General features: G+C 40.6%; 1 protein-coding gene and 1 pseudogene across 7 annotated transcripts in view; both read left to right on the forward strand.

Moving 5' to 3' along the window:
* Positions 1 to 4155: 4155 nt before the first annotated feature.
* Positions 4156 to 22480, forward strand: part of LOC132894887 (uncharacterized) — a 39332-nt gene continuing 21007 nt past the window's right edge. For 5 of the 7 annotated variants that reach the window (XR_009655690.1, XM_060935023.1, XM_060935044.1 and 2 more), the window contains exon 1: positions 4156 to 4270. The gene's annotated coding sequence lies outside the window, so the exon portion shown is untranslated. Of the gene's footprint in view, positions 4271 to 11464; positions 11554 to 12410; positions 12523 to 22480 lie in introns of all 7 variants that reach the window. The other 2 variants (XM_060935032.1, XM_060935029.1) reach the window with 2 other exon arrangements.
* On the forward strand, positions 12532 to 17335 carry LOC132885053 (uncharacterized; annotated as a pseudogene).

A 22480-nucleotide genomic window follows, 5' to 3' on the forward strand; every position in this document is an offset into this window, starting at 1 on the left:
CCCTCAAATTAAGCAGCACGCTCCGGCTTGCTCCCGGAGTGCTCCGGCCGAGGTTCCGGAGCGCGCTCCGGCTTGCTCCCCCTCAAATTAAGCAGCGCGCTCCGGCTTGCTCCCGGAGTGCTCCGGGAGCAAGCCGGAGCGCGCTGCTTAATTTGAGGGGGAGCAAGCCGGAGCGCGCTGCTTAATTTGAGGGGGAGCAAGCCGGAGCGCGCTCCGGCAGCTATTTACACTGGATCCGGTGTAAATAGCTGCCGGATCATAATTACAGTAAACTAGTAAATACAGTAAAGGAAAAACTTGAGACTGAAAGGTTTTAACAGTCATCCAAATGACTGAACGTAAACATTGCTACAGTAACATACTAGCTACTATGTTGTTGACATTAGCTAGTGCTAACAGCTAGCTGCTAGTACACTGCTACAACACAGACACTGACCCTAATAATACAGTTCTTGGTCATTGCCTGGTAACAGCAAATTTATAACGGGCCATGTCTCAACAGACTAAGAAGTTATTTCAATGACATTTAATAACATTTTGTTTATCCTGAGGACCAAAAGTAAATGAAAATGTGAACAAACCTTAGCTGTAATAAGATGGCGACCACCGGCTCCAGGGACGACCCACTGATGTAGGCATGTTACCCAGCCTGACACAAAATATTTGTAGGCATCCAAACTCTTATACGCTTTCAGATCAATACCTGTGTATGGCGATGGGTTTTTAACGACATAGGTATACAGATCATGTGGGCCGAAGTCAGGTAAAGACGAGGGCTTCGTCTACTTCCGTACGTCAGTGAACAATCCTGGTGGAAGCAGGTAAACGTCGTTCTCTAAGCCTGTTAACCTCAATTTTTGCAAATACCTCTCCCTCTGCTCGCCCTGTAAATGCCCTACGTCGCTGGATAGTGAGGGTGTTTTCTGCATCTCGCTCCTTTTTCTTTTATGTTTTTCGTTTGTCGCCTTCCTCGCATTCAAACTGATTCGAGCCGTGACGTCCAAAATGGCAGCCTAACGATGCATCACATGACTTGGTCACGTGGGTGAAAAACCTCAATAGAAAAGACTATGCATGCGATGTATTTTTACAGTTTATTGAGAATATTCTAAGAATTTTGATTTAAAATCAACGTTTTCAAACCGCAACATGCTCCTGCTTCGATTCCGTGTTTGTTTACATTTCGCAACAAGAGTAGCACGAAGCTCACTGAAAATATTATGAGCACAAATTGAATAACGCTATACGTACTTTAAAAGCTACTGGGATAATAAAAGGTCCCAAAACATTGAGTATCAATATTTTATCTCTTGAAATCGAAGTAAAAAAAAATAAAAATCTCAGACGTTTTTTACAATTTTAGGATTGTTTAACTTGTACTCAGTTTCGAACAGTTGAAGCTCACCTCTACGAGATGCCAAATTTTCCCTATTTCTCAGATCGCTTGATTTGAAAGATTCTGGCTTTTATTACTATTCTTCTTAAAGAAATAACAACCAGGAAATCTGGGGCAAAGATTTTTTTTTTTTTTTTTGATAAGCCTTCAGTGTTTGGTTTTGATTGCCGTATCGTAAACCGATGATGGTTAGAAAATAGGTAAATTGACGGCGTTTTTTTTTTTTTTACAATAATTAAGACTTATTTTAAATGATTTTCACTCATCATATACTGTACATAGTTTTAAATGTTTTAAGTTTTCTTTCGCTTCTATACAGTTCAACCTCAAATATGAAACAATAGGACGGTCCTTTGAAGTTTGCCGAGTTTCCTAACCATTTCCCTCTATTAACTATGGTCCAAGGCAAAATTATTGTGTGGCAGGAAACAATTTTAAAATGGCAACAGCTTTGGGAGCAAGAAAACAAAGGGAGGCATCTATTCTCAATTGTCGGTAGGGTAACTGATTCAGTTAATGACTGTAAAAGGGGGGGGGGGGAGCTAGATGTAAGGAAGAGGTGATTATTTCTAGATTGAGGATTGGTCACACATTTCTGAACAACACTTTATTTATTTTGGGAAAGCATCAAAATGGCCTGTGTGCTTGCCAAGAGTGCGAGACAGTGCATCATGTTTTGATTTCTTGTAGAAATTATGACCGCCAAAGGCAAGATTTAATTAGACAGCTGCGGGAGATTGGCTTGGAAAAAGTATCTCTGAAAGGTATTTTAGAAATAGGGTCAAGCAGGAGGGGAAGACGATGTTTTTTCAAGTTCTGAACGGACACTGGTGTATATAGCAGGATATAATGCACTACGGTGGTAGTCCTGTAGATGGCAGCAATGCAACTTTTTGGATGCCGGCTGCCGTAAAACCTCGGAGTAATCAGGCTAGAGCAGGGCTTTTCGAAGTGTGGGGCGCGCAACGTGAGGAAAAATAAACCAGAATAAGTTACTATTGCGGACATTTAGCGAACTTCAGCTAGCCTTTGCAAGAGACAAAATGGATCGATTTTTAGTACCTAAAGCTACAGTGAGTGAGGAGACAGAGTCTGGGCCAAGCAAAAAAAAAAAAAAAGAAGTATAACCACGATTATTTAAAGTTTGGATTTTCATGGACTGGATCTGAAGATGCTCCACTGCCACAGTGTGTTGTCTGCCAAGAGGTGCTAGCTAACGATGCTATGAGATGTTTAAAATGTGTAAAACAAGAGGGTTTTTTTTTTAAAAAAAAAAAAGCACAGATGTTTAAAATGTGTAAAAGGGAAAAAAAGTGTACAACAACCATTTTTTTTAAATACGAATGGAACATTAAGTATAGCAACAACAAAAATTGTGTGGGGGGCGCTGTTGTTTATTTGCTCTCTGAGGGGGGGCTGACTCTCCCACACTTTGAAAACCCCTGGGCGAGAGAAATTGCACTCAGCTTTCCAAAGATGTGATAAACCACAGTTAATTTATGTTTTAATGGGGGGCAATCACTTTTTCACACAGGGTCATGTAGGTTTGAATTTTTTTCCCTTAATAACAAAAACCATTTGAAAACTGCATTTTGTGTTTACTTGTATTATCTTTGTCTAATATTTAAATTTGTTTGATGATCTGAAACATGGGTGGCACGGTGGTGTAGTGGTTAGCGCTGTCGCCTCACAGCAGGAAGGTCCGGGTTCGAGCCCCGTGGCCGGCGAGGGCCTTATTAAAAGATACAGTATAAAGAGCACCGAGGATAACACAAAGTATAAAATACACTTATTTCCAATGTGGTCCTCTTGATGACAGCAGGAAACAATAAAATATAAGAGACAATAATAAATTGACAAAATTGTATAAACAATGATAGTCATAAACCAAAAATAGAATGCGAATTGTAATTATCAGAGTACAACTAGATTAGGGCGGCACGGTGGTGTAGTGGTTAGCGCTGTTGCCTCACAGCAAGCAGGTCCGGGTTCGAGCCCCGGGGCCGGCGAGGGCCTTTCTGTGCGGAGTTTGCATGTTCTCCCCGTGTCCACGTGGGTTTCCTCCGGGTGCTCCGGTTTCCCCCACAGTCCAAAGACATGCAGGTTAGGTTAACTGGTGACTCTAAATTGACTGTAGGTGTGAATGTGAGTGTGAATGGTTGTCTGTGTCTATGTGTCAGCCCTGTGATGACCTGGCGACTTGTCCAGGGTGTACCCCGCCTTTCACCCGTAGTCAGCTGGGATAGGCTCCAGCTTGCCTGCGACCCTGTAGAACAGGATAAAGCGGCTAGAGATAATGCGATGAGGAAACACTTTTTCACACCACTGTATATTGTCGTATCAGTTGTGATAACCCCTTGTTATATTTGTTTTCTTTTATTTATTTATCTTACATATTTAATCCACTCATTAGAGGAGGTGGGATTTTGGTTTCTGATAGATTTATTGTATTGTAGAGAGTTTGTCGTTGTATGTATCCTTGTGTTTAAAAAAAATAAAATTAAAAAAAAAAACATGAAAAAAGGTAATTGCCAGTCATACACACACAAAATGTGTCGACGTATTCTTCCCGACACACCCGTTATCGGTCACACGGATCTTCTCACACTTTCTTACGGTTCCCGAGTGTAGATTCACTTGAGGAGATAAAAAAAAAAATTGAAAGATCTGAATCATGCAGTACATGGCTCCTGCAGCACATTTTTCGCGCGCTTTCTGTGCCTGACGCTGGAAGGGTGTAGTCTAAACTTTGCCCAGACCTGCCTGTGTCGTTTCCTCTTTTCTGAAGAGAACTGGAGGTAGTTAGTTTGGAATTCTACCTTCAGCGATACTTTTCTTTTGAATCACCCAACACACTGACACACCGAAAAATAAGTAAGTACGCTTATTATAAATACTCTGATAATTAAATCTGTTCCGTTTTTATGTTCGACACCAAACAAAATAATGAACATTTAGTTTATATTAGGGAGCGAGCCCACACAAACAACTATTTTCGCCTGTCCTAATTATTTTATATAAAACGGATATAATGTTTTTTTATATCCGTTTATGATGTTTGCTATCAAATGAAACTCAGATCTGAAAATCTTGTGAAAATGTTACTTTTCTCTCCAAGTTGTTGGAAACCGACAGCTGGAGATAAAACAAACTCACTTCTACTGATTCATTCTCACTCCTTTTATTATTACCTTTGATGGTGTGGTTTTCTCATATATTTTGTGCACAAGTTATTTACAACAAGCCACTGATTAAATGTAAATCGACTGCTTCCGTTACAAGCAGGCTATCATCTTTTGACAGCCTGCTTGTAACACAGACAGGATGTACTCTAGTGAATCCACCCTGCAGTGCTACACCTACCAGACCTGAATTACAGCTACTAATCACAGACAAGATGGTGTTGTTTTAAAGATAAAAGCAACACTCCGACAACTAAAAAAAAAAAAATCTTGAAGTTTCTTGTTCAGTGTAGTCAAGTAATAAAGAAACTGGAAAATAATTTACAGCTGGGAAAATGGTCTACTAAATATGTTTTCATTTAATAATCGAAACATACTGTTTCTAAGTTATTATGAATGCTTACTGGTGAAGCTGCAATGAAGATTTCTGAACCAGTGAAGCTCCGAATCCAAATGAGTCGAATAAAGATTCATGACTCAAAGCTTTTTTTAACACAGTGCACGCTAGCGGCCCCTAATGGTAAGAAAAATTAATAGCAGAGGCCAATATATATGTTTTGTTACTGTTAAAGGAATAGAAAATGCAAAGTAAATACATGCATGGATTGGTAGCTTGTAATATTAAGAGCCTGTAAGAAAAGTTTCAGGCATGTTTGACCATTTATAAGAAAGTTGTGAGCGTTTTTGTATCACTGCTGTAATGCCACCAGGAGGCTGCCATGTTGTCTGTTGGAAGGGCGATGCATGACGTCATTTGGGCGCAAGGCTGAGTGTATAGAGAGCGTGCACGTGACGTCACGTGATATTTGTTTATCTGCCATCTTGGACGGCATGGCCGCGCATAGAACCAGTGTTGCCAGATACTGCTGACGTTTTCCGGCCCCAAATATGTTCAAAACCCGCCAAAATGCACTAAAAACCCCCCAACTAGGCGGGAAACCGCCCAATCTGGCAACACTGCATAGAACTTAGACGAACCCGTTCTGATTATCAAGTGTGTGGGAGTAGATCTTTCGAGAATGGTTATATCTTGTTCAGCATTTGGTTGTGCCAAAAGGAGGGCCTGTCATTTTATAGATTCCCCGCAGACGAGGAGAGACACTGTTTTTAGTCACTGCACACTTTATTGGACCATTGGGGTCTTTTCAAAATGTTAGTTAGAACTTGCTGTATAATTGTAGTATACTGCACCACCTATCACCAAGTTGTGATCAAAAAAATATAAGGGCAATTCCATGTAAATGTCAACCTCACCATGCAAAAATAAAGCAACATGTAATACATCAAAACCACTCCCAGAGATATCACCTAGGCCTGTATTTTACAGATGTGATTAAGTTGAACCAATTTGTAACCAACCTAATATGTCACTGTCAGTCTTTCTTTCTTATAATGTAAACCCCAAGCTAAAATCAACTTTGATCATGTACAATTCTATATTATTGCCACAAGCCACAGAAATGTATGCAAAAATCCACAAAACAGCAAAACAATAGCCATCCTAAATATTATTTAAGAACTTTGATAGTTTTAGCTGATATTTAGAGAGTTTTTCAAAGGGTTATGGTGGGTAAATTGCTGATTTTCTAAACATACGCCATGTCTATTTCAGACGCGTCACATCCGTAACGGAATTTCGTCACATCCATAACGCTGACTTTTCCTTCCGAAACTCTGCATGAAATACAAAATATTTTAAACAAAGATTTTTTTAATATTCACCTTGGACCCCTCTATCAAATGGATATCTCCATTTCGACATTAGGTTTACAATTTCACAGAGTTTGGTAAAAATGTACAGTCACCCAAGAAAAGTGATACTTTTTCTGTCACATCCATAACGCATCTTTTATTGGCGTTTTCTGGCATGCCCTAGATGTACTATGGGAATTGTTCTTGTTCTATCACTTCTCCAGTATGGTACAGCCTTAAAATATGCAACACCTGTTTAAATACTGGGAGACAATAAAACATGCACTGGGTCATTTGTTGCCATTTTGAGTTCAAGTGTCACGTCCATAACGCTGGAATTGCTCATAACTGGTTTTCACATGGACGTGTAATATTAATGTTCTTAATAAAATATGTATACAAATGCATAACTTGTTTATAAAGTTCTTCCTATCAGATTGTGTAAAGTACTGAAAAAGAATATGTATGTTATTTTAGGCACATAGAGGTGCAAGAAAATATTTTTTTAATTTGTTTGAATATAGAAGCTGGACATATCTGTGACCCCTATACATTTATATCTGATACTGAATAATAATTCTGCACAGATAAAGATAGCGGTGATTTGTGATATTTTTTTTTCACACAAAAACATACATATTTACAACCCTGTCATTATCTGGAACTGAGTTTAGATTTCGAACATTCTTACGATAAAACGTCCTGCATGTTCTCTTTATGATAAACGTCTTAATGCCACTTACCCGTGAGGTTATCAAGTAGACATTCTTCTTCGGAACCTTCCAGAGGTATAGTTGGGATACCCATCCCGCAACAAAATATTTATAAGCTTCCAGGCTCTTGTAAGCTTTGAGGGCTTTGCCAGTGTAACACGATTCACGATTAACAAGAAAATTGTAAATGTCGTAGTAGCCCAGATCGGGCAAATCGCCGGCACCGCAGCTCCGAATTTCCCTGAACAAGGATTGCGGCAAGTTGTACGGATCTGCAGTCCCCAACCTGGAACACTTTTCCATGTAACGCTGCCTCACGTCACCTTCAAGATGCTGAACAAACTTAGACAAGTTATCGCGCGATGTAGATGGGGTATTTTCCGAATTTTCTTGGGGATTACTCCCTGGATCCATTACGCTCGCGCAAGGTAAACAATCCTGAAGCCATCCAATATGGCGGAGTATACACGGACGGGTCACGTGACTGCACATCCTCTATACTTCAGTACTGAAGAGGCAACGCGAAAGGCCTACTAAAGTGACATCATGTTTTTGTTTGCTTGTTTTTTATTCACTATACATCTGAAATAGTGTATTAATGAGCTGCAACCCTGACTTATGGACAAACCTGAACTCTTTACCTGTAAAACACTGCTGAAACTGTTATACTGGGCGGCACAGTGGTGTAGTGGTTAGCACGGTCGCCTCACAGCAAGAAGGTTCCAGGTTTGAACCCAGCTGCCGGCGGGGGCCTTTCTGTGTGGAGTTTGCATGTTCTCCCTGTGTCTGCATGGGTTTCCTCCGGGTGCTCCGGTTTCCCCCACAGTCCAAAGACATGCTGTTAGGTTGATGTGGGGCACCCTTGGGCTGAGGTGCCCTTGAGCAAGGTACTTAACCCCTGACTGCTCCCCGGACGCTGCGTGTGGCTGCCCACTGCTCTGGTCACTGCTTCAGATGGGTTAAATGCAGAGGATGAATTTCACTGTGCTTGAAGTGCGCATGTGACAAATAAAGGTTTCTTCTTTCTTCTATTAGCATGCTTAGCATGCTCTGGACTCCTTCATGAAAAACTTTCTCATCAAGACGTCCCCAGGCTAGCCTACCGTAATTACCGTAGTAGGCAGTCCAACCCCCACGGCAATGCAGAAAGAGGGTAAACAAACACTGCTTTACTATACAGGATTCATGTGAACATTACAGGAGGATGCACTTGTACAGAAAAAGGCAGAAATATTGCCAGAAACACCTGAGCTGCTGGTATGGTATGGATTTATTTGGTAAAATTTGTACATGTAAAAGATACAGTATAAAGAGCACCGAGGATAACACAAAGTATAAAATACACTTATTTCCAATGTGGTCCTCTTGATGACAACAGGAAACAATAAAATATAAGAGACAATAATAAATTGACAAAATTGTATAAACAATGATAGTCATAACCCAAAAATAAAATGCGAATTGTAATTATCAGAGTACAACTAGATTAGGGCGGCACGGTGGTGTAGTGGTTAGCGCTGTTGCCTCACAGCAAGAAGGTCCTGGGTTCGAGCCCCGGGGCCGGCGAGGGCCTTTCTGTGTGGAGTTTGCATGTTCTCCCCGTGTCCACGTGGGTTTCCTCCGGGTGCTCCGGTTTCCCCCACAGTCCAAAGACATGCAGGTTAGGTTAACTGGTGACTCTAAATTGACCGTAGGTGTGAATGTGAGTGTGAATGGTTGTCTGTGTCTATGTGTCAGCCCTGTGATGACCTGGCGACTTGTCCAGGGTGTACCCCGCCTTTCGCCCGTAGTCAGCTGGGATAGGCTCCAGCTTGCCTGCGACCCTGTAGAAGGATAAAGCGGCTAGAGATGATGAGATGAGACAACTAGATTATGGAAATGGCACCAAAATGATTAAAAATTAGTTATATACACATCATAAAACTGGGTTTGGAATTTACTCCATAAAAACTGTTTCACCTGTTTCTTAAAATTATCACGTGTTTGACTAGACTGCAGTGATCGAGGCTGGCTATTCCACAAACAAGTTCCTGTATACCTAAAAGAACTCCAAATGGTTTCCGTAAAGTGTGACGTCACTTGCAATACACAGCCACATTTGACAAAATGGACCATAGCGCCAGTGACATTTCTTCACTTGAGTATTTCAGACAATGACACGAATAGCGATGATGATGATCATGAAAAACAAGCATTACCATATCAATTAGTTACACACAAGTGAACAATATTTATAGAGTTGTTTTAGTCATTACCGAGGTTTTTCTGACATTGAATCAAACCAGGACACCCAACAAACATCAAGCCGCTTAGCTGCATCAGCAATTACGTTGATGCCCAAAGGAACTCGAAATAACATCACGCTTAATAAAAAAGTTAGGGAAGGCATTAAAAAGTGTTTTCTTACCCTTTGAACTTCTCTTTTGCGGGCTACTGACCGTGTTGTTTCGTTTGTCTTGTCCGCTTTTGGCCAAAAATTGTGGGAACCGCATCTGGGTTCAGTGCTGGCTTGGACAGTATTCCTAATGCCGGTGCATCCGAGTTGTTTGAGTTAAACAATTTTCTTAAAAATGTTATTGTTACCCCCTATGCGCCAAAGTACAGCCATCTACCGGGGTTTATCTAATAGTGAATGGTACAATAATTACAAACGCTAACCTAAATCAGCACGTTCCAGTTGTAGCTATAGTCATATAGTAACTATAATCATTCTTGTAATAATAAAAGCAAGTGGCACTGTTTTTAATTGTGTAACTATAATCATTCTTGTAATAATAAAAGCAAGTGGCACTGTTTTTAATTGTAGGTATTGTATTTAACTGTATGGATGTTCCATAAGCCAAAATAAAACCATGCATGCAGGGCATTCTCACTCAGAAGGGATTAATGATCCAGAAGTGGAGTCTGGTCCATTAATGCAAGAACTTATTGCCATATTTGTGTACAGCAGACAAGCAAGTTATTCAAACCGAGAAGTACATTCAAAAGAAGTGGATGTAAAAACTACTCAATGGGATGGATGCTTACACATTTAATAAAGAAGGGATTTTTCCTACAAGTTGGAAAATTATCCATCCATTGAGTTCCCCAATATCTCAAACTACCTGGTGCTGCAGACATCGTTCTACATGGACAAACAGGTGGAAACCTGGAAGAGCATGGACGCGTACAACTTTTTATATGTCGCTGGCTTAAACAGGGATGAGAGTTTTCCGCTTTTCGGCGGATTTCTGCTTTTTCTGAGTAAAAAACGACCTTTTTATATTATGCCAAATCCGTTGAGAATTTTTTAAAAATTAATTTCAGGGGGTTGGGGTATGTTCCTTCATGCTGTTCAAACTTAATTAACTCCAACGATGTTTACACATTATTTGTAAATCGCCATCTTTAGTCTTGTTTAATGTGATGTAAAATTCGTGTTATCTACATTGTTATTGGTCAAAACATCGATGTCGAGACCATAATGGCCGATCAAAACAGTTTTTACAAAGACACCCACATCCGCTTTCTTTTATCAAAACTTACACGTTTGTGAGCTGCATATCAAAAATACGCTCCTCTAATCGGCGTGTTTTCTCAAGATGCCGAATACTATTGACAAGCGAGATGAAGCGAAGGTACGTGAAATTGATGCTGGTATAAAAGACAAGTTTAGCAAAGCAAAAGGAAAGCAAGAGAGGAGTGTGAGAGCAGAAGAGAGCCAGGTTAGAGCATGTAAAAACACAGGAGGAGCTGGCTAATGAAAGAACAAGGAAAAAAGAGAGGACTGATGAGCTTTTGGCTTTGGCCAAGAAGCTGAAGTAGTCTAAATGATAAATTTGTTTCAAAAATAACTGGGAACTGTAAATAACTTTTAACTGTAAAAAATGTAAATAGACATTTTCCTTTTGAAGATGTGGACAATAAGATAGACAGTCCCCATAAAATATGCATTTGTTTGATTCAATACATTGAATATATGATAATTTGAATTATAGCTGACAGTGTTGATAATTGTATAACTTTTTAAAGTTTAAATAGACATTATGAAAAAATCATATACAAGTAATGTGGACATTAGGGAAAAGGTCAGTCTCCATAAGATATGAATGTTTTTTTTTTTAATTCAATATATTGAATATATGAATTTTAATTATTAATGGAACTGCAAATAACTATGAATTTTAATGGACATTTTTTAGAAAAACAAGTGATGTTGACAGAGTAATAACCAGTCCCCTTCATGTAGATATTATTTTGAATTAATACAATACACATTGATTTTGATGCATATTGTTCTATATAATAGTGTTTTTATTTCAATAAGTATGAAAATAGGCATCAGGTGTTTTAATTAACTACAGCTCAGATTGCAGGAAATAGGGTAAGGTCTCATTTTGAAAAAAATTTCCCAGGGGGTGTCCCCCCTGGACCCCCCTTATTACTTCAGGCGCCTTTGACGCCCTCGGGACATTTTACAGATTTTCTGCTTTTTTCATCAGGACCCATTCTCATCTCTGCTTGAAGATCTGGGGATCAAGATACAAGATAGACGGGGTAGCCGGAGTGAAGTGAAAGTGTTTATGAACAGGTGTGATATTTACAGAAACAAAACACAAATGAAAGCAAAGCAGAATCATAAAGCAGAGTATTTAAGTGGTGTTAAACATGGCTAGAAACGAACGTGACCGTGATAATGATAATTACTTCAAAATCTCTGTGTAAACAGCGTCCGTATTTGTATGTGCTGATTGTGCTCAAATCGGCATCAGGTGTTTCCCATAATGACTGGGTCCCAAGTGTGCACACAGCATGTTCCGTGAGCGAGCGCGGTTGCTCGAGCTGCACCAGACTCAAGCGCGCAAAGGCGTGACAGTCAAGTGTTCACCTACTGTGTGACCATAACTTTTAGCTCACATGTATATCATGATGCATTGCCACCAAAATGCCTCATTCTCATCAAGAACCTATCGCGAGCTGTAGTCTGACCGTAGCTTAATGAGGCGGATGTGACATCGGATGCGACCCAGCAATTGTACCTTAGGACAAGTAAAAATTAGCTTCAACTTGAAGAAAAATTTTCAGCCCACTGGTTGAGAAACACTGGTCTAGAGCGCTGTCCAGGAAAGGAACGAACCCATGTTCCAAAATGAACATGGGTTCGAATCTTGGTGTCAATTTACTTCTGAGTGGACTATTTTTTTTTTATTTCTGTACTGTAGCATGTGCATTTATACATTTGTTCAGGCATTTCCTGGTTCCTGAGTTGTTTGCGACGAGTCCTTTTTTTTTCCGCGAGTGTTGGCGTTAATTGCTAGTCTTTTTTAAAAAAAAAAATTCTACAAATAATTTTCCAGTATCATCTTCATTTTTATTGTACTGTTGCTTTCCTTTTTGTACTTTCCACTTTCGCTTTCTTTTTTCCGCTTTTTTTCTTTTTTTCGGAAGAACGCCGAGACCGGAAGCTTTCTTTTTCTTTTTTTTCTCCTCCTGCGTAAAGACCACAAGCGGAGGCTATCCACATCGGATCTGCTTTAATATCAACAGATCTTCGATTAAGGTATGTGAATCCTTTCATCATGGCACACCTTCGGCCTGTTCAGTGTGCTGAGTGCAGGATGTTTAGTCATTCTTCTTCTGTCGCTAGCGATAGCTTTATTTGTGATAAGTGCAGATTAGTTAGCTTTCTGACATAGAAGATTACAGTGGTAGAAGCGCGTATCCAGGCTTTAGAGAAGGTCAGTGAGCGTGAGAACAGTGTAGTTTCTGTAGGGGAAAGTCTGGATGCCCTAGGTGGAGTTAGTAATCCCCCAGCTCCAGCATTAGAGCCCTTACAGCGGGGCGAATGGGTGACTGCTCGGAGGCATAAGTGTAGAGCCAGAGCTACCGCTGAGGCTCGCCCACGGGAGCACCACTCCTCTCCACGTCACGTGTCGAACAGGTTTGCTCTCCTTAGTGATGCACCCACTGAGAAACCTGAAAGAGCTCTGGTTATAGGGGACTCTATCATACGGCATGTGAAATTAGCTCAGCCTTTGGGGCACCAGCAGCTTTAGTCAGGTGTATACCGGGAGCCAGGGCGCCAGACAGAGCAGGTAATCTTAGGGTCCTAGGCAAGCACAGGTTCTCAAAGATAGTTATCCATGCAGGAGCTAATGATATACGCTTTCGTCAGTCTGAGGTTACTAAGAGTAACTTTGTAGAGGTGTTTAAATTAGCGAAGGCAATGTCCGATGCTGTAGTACGCTCTGGCCCCATCCCAATGCGGCATGACGATGTAGCTTACAGCAGGCTACAGTGGGGCAAAAAAGTACTTAGTCAGTCACCAATTGTGCAAGTTCTCCCACTTAAAAAGATGAGAGAGGCCTGTAATTTTCATCATAAGTATACCTCAACTATGAGAGACAAAATGAGAAAAAAAATCCAGAAAATCACATTGTCTGATTTTTAAAGAATTTATTTGCAAATTATGGTGGAAAATAAGTATTTGGTCAATAACAAAAGTTTCTCAATACTTTATATACTCTTTGTTGGCAATGACAGAGGTCAGACGTTTTCTGTAAGTCTTCACAAGGTTTTCACACACTGTTGTTGGTATTTTGGCCCATTCCTCCATGAAGATCTCCTCTAGAGCAGTGATGTTTTGGGGCTGTCGCTGGGCAACACGGACTTTCAACTCCCTCCAAAGATTTTCTATGGGGTTGAGATCTGGAGACTGGCTAGGCCACTCCAGGACCTTGAAATGCTTCTTACGAAGCCACTCCTTCGTTGCCCGGGCGGTGTGTTTGGGATCATTGTCATGCTGAAAGACCCAGCCACGTTTCATCTTCAATGCCCTTGCTGATGGAAGGAGGTTTTCACTCAAAATCTCACGATACATGGCCCCATTCATTCTTTCCTTTACACGGATCAGTCGTCCTGGTCCCTTTGCAGAAAAACAGCCCCAAAGCGTGATGTTTCCACCCCCATGCTTCACAGTAGGTATGGTATTCTTTGGATGCAACTCAGCATTCTTTCTCCTCCAAACACGACAAGTTGAGTTTTTACCAAAAAGTTCTATTTTGGTTTCATCTGACCATATGACATTCTCCCAATCCTCTTCTGGATCATCCAAATGCTCTCTAGCAAACTTCAGACGGGCCTGGACATGTACTGGCTTAAGCAGGGGGACACGTCTGGCACTGCAGGATTTGAGTCCCTGGCGGCGTAGTGTGTTACTGATGGTAGTCTTTGTTACTTTGGTCCCAGCTCTCTGCAGGTCATTCACTAGGTCCCCCTGTGTGGTTCTGGGATTTTTGCTCACCGTTCTTGTGATCATTTTGACCCCACGGGGTGAGATCTTGCGTGGAGCCCCAGATCAAGGGAGATTATCAGTGGTCTTGTATGTCTTCCATTTTCTAATAATTGCTCCCACAGTTGATTTCTTCACACCAAGCTGCTTACCTATTGCAGATTCAGTCTTCCCAGCGCAGGTCTACAATTTTGTTTCTGGTGTCCTTTGACAGCTCTTTGGTCTTGGCCATAGTGGAGTTTGGAGTGTGACTGTTTGAGGTTGTGGACAGGTGTCTTTTATACTGATAACGAGTTCAAACAGGTGCCATTAATACAGGTAACGAGTGGAGGACAGAGGAGCCTCTTAAAGAAGTAGTTACAGGTCTGTGAGAGCCAGAAATCTTGCTTGTTTGTAGGTGACCAAATACTTATTTTACCGAGGAATTTACCAATTAATTCATTAAAAATCCTACAATGTGATTTCCTGGATTCTTTCCCCCCATTCTGTCTCTCATAGTTGAAGTGTACCTATGATGAAAATTACAGGCCTCTCTCATCTTTTTAAGTGGGAGAACTTGCACAATTGGTGGCTGACTAAATACTTTTTTTGCCCCACTGTATGGTCACTGAACTGCTGGTTGTCCAGATGGTGCTCTGAAAACAGTGTGGGCTTTATAGGTAATTGGGCTAATTTTGAGGGCACTGCTGGCCTGTTAGGGCAGGACGGTATTCATCCCACTTGGGAAGGTGCTGCTCTCATTTCCTGCAGCATAGGTCATAGTCTCAGAACAGGCCTAGTTAATTTCTGACAATCCAGAGCCAAGGCCAGGGAGCAGACGAACAGGCTAAACCGACTGTCTGCTAGCTGCACAAAGTCGTCACTTGGTCCACTACATCAAGACCGTGTCTGTTCCCCCAGCTAAACAAAAAGGTAGAAATATTCAGAGAGTTTGTTCCAGTAACCTAATCAATATAAAATTAGATCATACTGACTGTACAGCTGCTGCCAGCACCTTTAATCTAAAGGTAGGGCTATTAAATATTAGATCTCTTGCATCTAAAGCGCTAATGGTTAATGAACTCATTACTGATCAGGAGTTTAATCTACTTTGTTTAACTGAAACATGGATTAAGCCAAATGAATATATAGCATTAAATGAAGCGAGTCCTCCTGGATACAGTTATATACACCAGCCTCGTCTAACTGGCAGAGGAGGAGGCATCGCGGTTATTTATAATGATTATCTAGGTGTAACACAAAAACCTGGTTATAAATTTAATACATTTGAAGTTCTTCATACTCATAATGTATGTAGCCTCGAAAAATAGGTCTACCCAGTTAATTCCATTACTTATTATTTACCGGCCCCCAGGGCCATATTCTGAGTTTCTTTCTGAATTTGCAGATTTTACCTCAGATCTGGTTATTTCCCGAGGATGTGATTCTTCCGGATTTTTCCGGATTTTCAGGCATAAAAATGCGACCCTCGTGAATCATGCAAATTCGTTTTTTTTTTTTGGGAGGGGTAGGACCACATTACCCATAGGCAACTCCAATGAGCCACGCGTGCGCATAATAACCTACCCTAGGTTAAGCGGTACCAATAATAATAAAAAAAAGCCCATTATGCATAACGCGAGAGTAACCTTTATGTGACCCGAGTCAAGTAATGTAAGACGCACGCGCGTTAGTAGTCAGTTTGTTGTTGGAATGGATGCAGCCGTCACCCTACTCTCGTGTGTGACGTAGCATACCAGTGTCTTCGATGTCTTCAGTTGTCAATAGGATCGACATTTGGATGATTCAGGTAGGCCTATGCTAATATTGTTTTCATGTATTTGTTTGCATGCCTATTATCTAATAGTTTTTCACTGATCTCAATGTCCAAGATTTGCCACGGTGGTATTAATGCTAACGTTAGTCAAATGTTTCTTAGTTAGCCAGTTATGGTACTAGCCAGGTTAGTCAATGTGTAGCTACCAGGCTAGGTTGAAAAAAAAATTAAAACTGCAGGTATCGGTGAGTAAACATTTCTCCTCTTGAAAGTGTTTAGATGATTTACTTGTATAGTTGGAAAAAGGCATTTTTTTGTTTTTGGGAAAGGAAAGTTTCGCGTGTCAGCATTCAACATGATTTGCCACAGCTAACAAAATTCTTTGCCTAGCAATTGCCTAGCCGTTCGCATGAGATGGCTTCCTAATGTTACTAAGGTTTTAGAATGTTAGCGTTAAGTGAATGTTAAGTGAACAAGGCAATTAAGTGTTAAATTTGGTTGTAGAGGTATTTTTTTTTTGACTATGAGGTGTCCTAATTTGATTGAAATTCTGTCTGCTACAATTCGCATCAGTTCGTTTAAATGGTGGGCTTTAGCCTATCAAGATTATCGTCTCAAACCTGAGGTCTCAACAGTTTGATGCCGACGTCATAGCAATTCACTGGTTGTTTGTCATTTGAAACACTAGTATGTATAGCATATATGTTAATCTGTGTACACATTACAAAAGGTCGCTGATTAACACTTGCAACTCTGTCATGATGGTGTAAAAATCTAAAGGTAGTAAAAAAAAAAGGTATTAAATTTAATTTAAGGATTGCTGTACAGTATACCCTGTTCTGTAGTTGAGTTGGTAGAGATGATTGGAATGCCTTGCCAAGATAGCAATACTCATTGATTACTCTCAGCCCCGGCTTCATGCCTGCAGCTAAACCACACCTGTGAGGATATGCAGGAACAGCCACACTCCCACCCTTGTTATATTGCTTAATTACAGAATGTTCAATGTGGTTCATAATAACATAACAGTGTAGGCAACATAATATCAACATCAACATTGATGCTGATGAAAAACTTGAACTATTATTATAGTCCATCTTGGCTGCATAGCACATTATCATACATGCTGCATAATAACAATGTCCGTATACTGGTGATAGACCACGTTCATGTGTACTGCAGTTTGTGTTTATTGGCTAAAATATGCAGGGATTGTGTCATAATTGTATAATTTATTTTATTATATCTTTTCCAGCATACTTTGGACTTATGGCCAGACTTGCAGTGAATAGCCCTGACATTAAAGCTGTTGATGAGGGAGTTTAGTGTTTTTTCACTTGTATGTCCATGTTACACTTCCTGACTTTGTACTTTGTTACACTTCTTGACTTTATACTACACTTACTGACATTGTTATTGTGCATATTTTGAAAAAAATGACAGTGAGTGTGTGCTCATCACCTGTTCTAATATCTGCACCTATTGTTTGATGTTTGAGGTTGTTTGCCCTCAAAATAATTGTTTTCCAATGATGAAAATTGGCACTAAATGTTTGCGTATTGCACTTTTCATTAAAAGTGTCAAAATGAGGTTACTGTGTGTAGTGGCTGCACTGTTGCCGCGCCATACCACACCACACTGCTGCCGTGTCGCATTATGGGTCTATATATTTTCCTGCTTTTTTTGTCCTTGGCCAATCACATCCCTGATTTCCTTAGACAAAGCTTTAGTTGTCGGAGATTTTAATATTCACGTCGATAACCCAGAAGACCCTTTAAGAACAGCATTTGTGTCCATTTTAGATTCAGTAGGGATTAATCAGAATGTCATAGGACCGACCCATAATGGTGGTCACACCCTCGATCTTATACTAACATTCGGTTTAAACAGACAATATAGTCATACTTCCACAGTCTGAAGTTATCTCAGATCATTATCTCATCTCATTCAAACTATGTCTGAGTAATAATATATGCACCTCACCACGCTACTGTATTAAACGTACATTCGCATCAACTACTGCACAGAGCTTTATAAATGATCTCCCAGAGTTAGCAACTTTGATTGGGTCACTGTCAGCCCCCAAAGAACTTGATCAGGCAACTGAATGCTTAGAGTCAACATTCCGCCATACCTTAGATAATGTAGCTCCTCTTAAAAGGAAAATAGTCAGAGACAAAAAATGAGCACCCTGGTATAATGATGACACTCGCACATTAAAACAGACCACTCGGAAATTGGAACATAAATGGCGTCAAGCAAAATTGGTAGTGTTCAAATTAGCGTGGAAGGAGAGCTTCCTGAAGTTTAGAAAAGCTCTGTGCTGCGAGATCAACATATCTCTCCTCCCTAATAGAAGATAACAAAAATAATCCTAGATTCCTATTTAATACTGTAGCAAAATTAACCAGGAATAAGTCCACTATAGACACATGCATACCTGTAGTAGCAACGATTTCATGATTTTTTTTTTTTAATGACAAAATTGAGAATATCTGACAAAAAATTCAAACTACTAATTTAAGGTCAGACAATGCAAGTGACCATGTCTCATCTCTCTTCTCATTATCTCTAGCCGCTTTATCCTGTTCTACAGGGTTGCAGGCAAGCTGGAGCCTATCCCAGCTGACTACGGGCGAAAGGCGGGGTACACCCTGGACAAGTCGCCAGGTCATCACAGGGCTGACACATAGACACAGACAATCATTCACACTCACATTCACACCTACGGACAATTTTTTAGAGTCACCAGTTAACCTAACTTGCATGTCTTTGGACTGTGGGGGAAATCGGAGCACCCGGAGGAAACCCACGCGGACACGGGGAGAACATGCAAACTCTGCACAGAAAGGCCCTCGCCTGCCACGGGGCTCGAACCCGGACCTTCTTGCTGTGAGGTGACAGCGCTAACCACTACACCACCGTGCCACCCACAAGTGACCCTGTAGTTAACAATATAACTGTATCAGATCATCAATTAGAATGTTTTACTCCCCTAAAAGAAACTGAATTACTTTCATTAATCTCGGCATCAAAAGCCTCAACTTGCGTACTAGATCCCTTACCTACACGTCTATTCAAACAGATAATACCTGAAGTAATTGAACTGCTTCTAAAAATAATAAATTCTTCTCTTACGATTGGCTATGTACCCAAATCCTTTAAACTAGCAGTTATCAAACCCCTGATTAAAAAACCTGACCTTGATCCCTGTCAGCTGTCCAATTATCAGCCAATATCAAACCTCCCCTTTATCTCCAAGATCCTTGAAAAAGCTGTGGCACAGCAGTTGTGCTCATATTTACATAGGAATAACATCCATGAAATGTATCAGTCAGGATTTAGACCTAATCATAGCACAGAGACAGCTTTGGTTAAAGTAGTAAACGATCTACTGTTGGCATCTGATCAGGGCTGTGTCTCACTACTTGTGTTGCTTGACCTTAGTGCAGCATTTGATACCATTGATCATTCCATTCTTCTGGATAGACTAGAAAATGTTGTGGGAGTTAAGGGAACGGCCCTCTCCTGGCTCAGGTCTTATTTAACTAATCGCTATCAGTAGGGGAGAGTGGGGTAAGATGAGCCACTTTTTACATTTTTCATCATAACTACATGTTAAAGCCATTTTTGCTTCCAGTCTACACACCATACCAAATTTCAAAGTGTACTGTTACTATCTGAGCAAAACATAATTGATAAACTCTTATGGTTAGAGTGATATTACCTCTTGAAAAAAAAATGTCAAGTGGCTGAACTTACCCCATGCACCGGGGTAAGATGAGCCACTGTGTGGGGTAAATTGAGCCAACACAAAACATGTTAGGTTAACAAAGTAAACAACTTTTTTATTATTAGAAATGCAATAAATGAATCAAGTCAATCAAGTGGGGGATAGGGCTGTTGCATAGAGAAGGGGAGATGAAGAGAGAGATGATAGAACGAGGGATAGATAGGGATAGATAGGGAGGGATAGATAGATGGATAGAGAGAGAGAGATGCGTAGATAGATAGAAAGAGGGATGGTTAGAGAGGGAATGAGAGATATACTATATTATAGAAATTACTAAAACAGTAGAACAGTGCCAAAAAAATCTTATTTCTTTCAGTAGGTTAAAACATTGCTAAAACATGCAGCAATCATTCCATCAATCATTCAATCATTTCATCATTATTCAATGTTCCAAGCGTTCAAATGGCAAGGGAACACCATTTGCCTCTCCCTCCGTGCTGTCCCCCCAACAGTAAAGGGGCGGGGCAATTTTTTCACAATATCCTGTCTTGACAGGACAGCCTCATCTTTCTCTTTGAAGACAAAGGTTGGCTTTCTTGCAGAGCCATGGCATGACCGGCTTCTTTTGAGAAATCTTGCCTCTATTTCGAAGACATCCAATTTGATTATCTGGCCAATGAAGAAATGCACTTTCTTCTTCCCCGTGTATTTTGCCACAACATAATCCCCCACATCTAACAACTGGTCTTCCTCATCTGATGTCATTCATATATATATATATATATATATATATATATATATATATGTTGTTGTCATATATGACCAGTAAATGTGAAAACTTAAGTGTCATCCATATTGGGTAAGCTCAGCCACCAATGAGGTAAGTTGAGCCAGTGGCTCAACTTGCCCCACATCTAATGGCTCATCTTACCCCATGGCCACCATTTTGTAGAAAAATGCTAATAAAGGGGATTAGGCTAATCAAAATTATTTTTATTAGCATTCATATCATAGCTTAGAAAGCCACTAACTTAACCCTAATGTGTCTAAATATTATTCTACTTTTGTCTTCTCTAAATCATCTTCACTGTGGACAAACATGGAATTGACTTAGAAAGCACAAAAACACATTTTTATAAATATGTCCCTCACCTAGTTTGACATGTGGTGCTCCTCTCCACAAGTGTAAGTAAATGGTCCCGGCCCCCTTTGAATGTGGTCACATGGTCACATTTGTTTACTGTTTCTTAGAAACAGGGGGTGGCTCATCTTACCCCCTGGCTCATCTTACCCCGCTCTCCCCTATGTTGATATAAATGGTGATATTTCTAGACGTACTGAGGTAAAGTTTGGTGTTCCACAAGGCTCTATCTTGGGTCCACTGCTTTTTTTTTTCTTTATATATGTTACCTCTGGGTGATATTATTCGTAAACATTGTATTAGTTTCCACTGTTATGCTGATGACACACAATTGTATGTTTCTGCAAAACCTGATGAAAGACACCAGCTTAATAGAAATGAGGAATGTTTAAAGGACATTAGACACTGGATGCTTATTAATTTCCTTCTGCTTAACTCTGACAAGACTGAAGTGCTTGTACAGTACTAGGACCACATGCAGCTAGAAGTAAGTTTTCTGATTACACAGTAACTCTGGATGGCCTTTCTGTTTCTTCACGTGCAGCAGTAAAAGACCTCGGGGTGATTACTGACCCCAGTCTTTCATTCGAAACTCACATTGATAACATTACCCGGATAGCTTTCTTTCATCTCAGAAATATTGCTAAGATAAGAAATTTAATGTCACTACACAATGCAGAAAAACTAGTTCATGCTTCGTTACCTCCAGGTTGGATTATTGTAATGCCTTACTGTCTGGATGTTCCAATAAGTGCATAAACAAGCTCCAGTTAGTTCAAAATGCAGCAGCAAGAGTCCTTACTAGAACTAGAAAATATGACCACATCACCCCTGTCTTATCCACATTGCATTGGCTCCCAATCAAATTTCGTATTGATTATAAAGTACTACTATTGACCTTTAAAGCACTAAATGGTCTCGCACCACAGTACCTGAGTGAACTTCTGGTCCTCTATGACCCGCCACGCCTACTTAGATCAAAAGGTGCAGGCTATCTGCTGGTACCTCATATAGTGAAGGCTACATCAGGGTGCGGAGCCTTTTCTTACAAAGCCCCACAGTTATGGAACAGCCTTCCAAGTAGTGTTCGGGACTCAGATACAGTCTGTGTTTAAGTCTAGGCTGAAAACATCTGTTTAGTCAAGCCTTTTGTTAATGGTGTTTGAGGTAAAGGTGTAGATCTGGAGGGTCCTCAGACATGGTGTTTTGGTAAACTGGGATGCATGGATGCTGTCAGTCCCCCACTCGCTTGCTCACTCGAGTTTGTTGACGGTGTAGTGGCTGGCTGCTTTATGTCCCGGGGCTCCCTCATGCCTGTGTTACCTTCTGGCTCTCCCCTTTTAGTTATGCTGTCAGTTAGTTGCCGGAGTCCCTGCTTGTACTCAGTGCAATATGTATACTGTTCCTACTTATTCAGGTGACATTGGGCATACCTAACAACCTGTGTCCCCCCCCCCCCCCCCCCCCCAATATGTCCCTCTGAGTTACATGTTGGTCCTGGGATCGAGATGCTGACCGCTTCTGCTCCTCAGACCTGCCTGATCCATCCTGATGCCCTGTGTCTGGTCGGAGTCTCATCACATCGCTCCTGTGGAGG

Source organism: Neoarius graeffei, chromosome 1, assembly GCF_027579695.1.
Source record: "Neoarius graeffei isolate fNeoGra1 chromosome 1, fNeoGra1.pri, whole genome shotgun sequence".
In the NCBI taxonomy this organism is placed as follows: domain Eukaryota; kingdom Metazoa; phylum Chordata; class Actinopteri; order Siluriformes; family Ariidae; genus Neoarius; species Neoarius graeffei.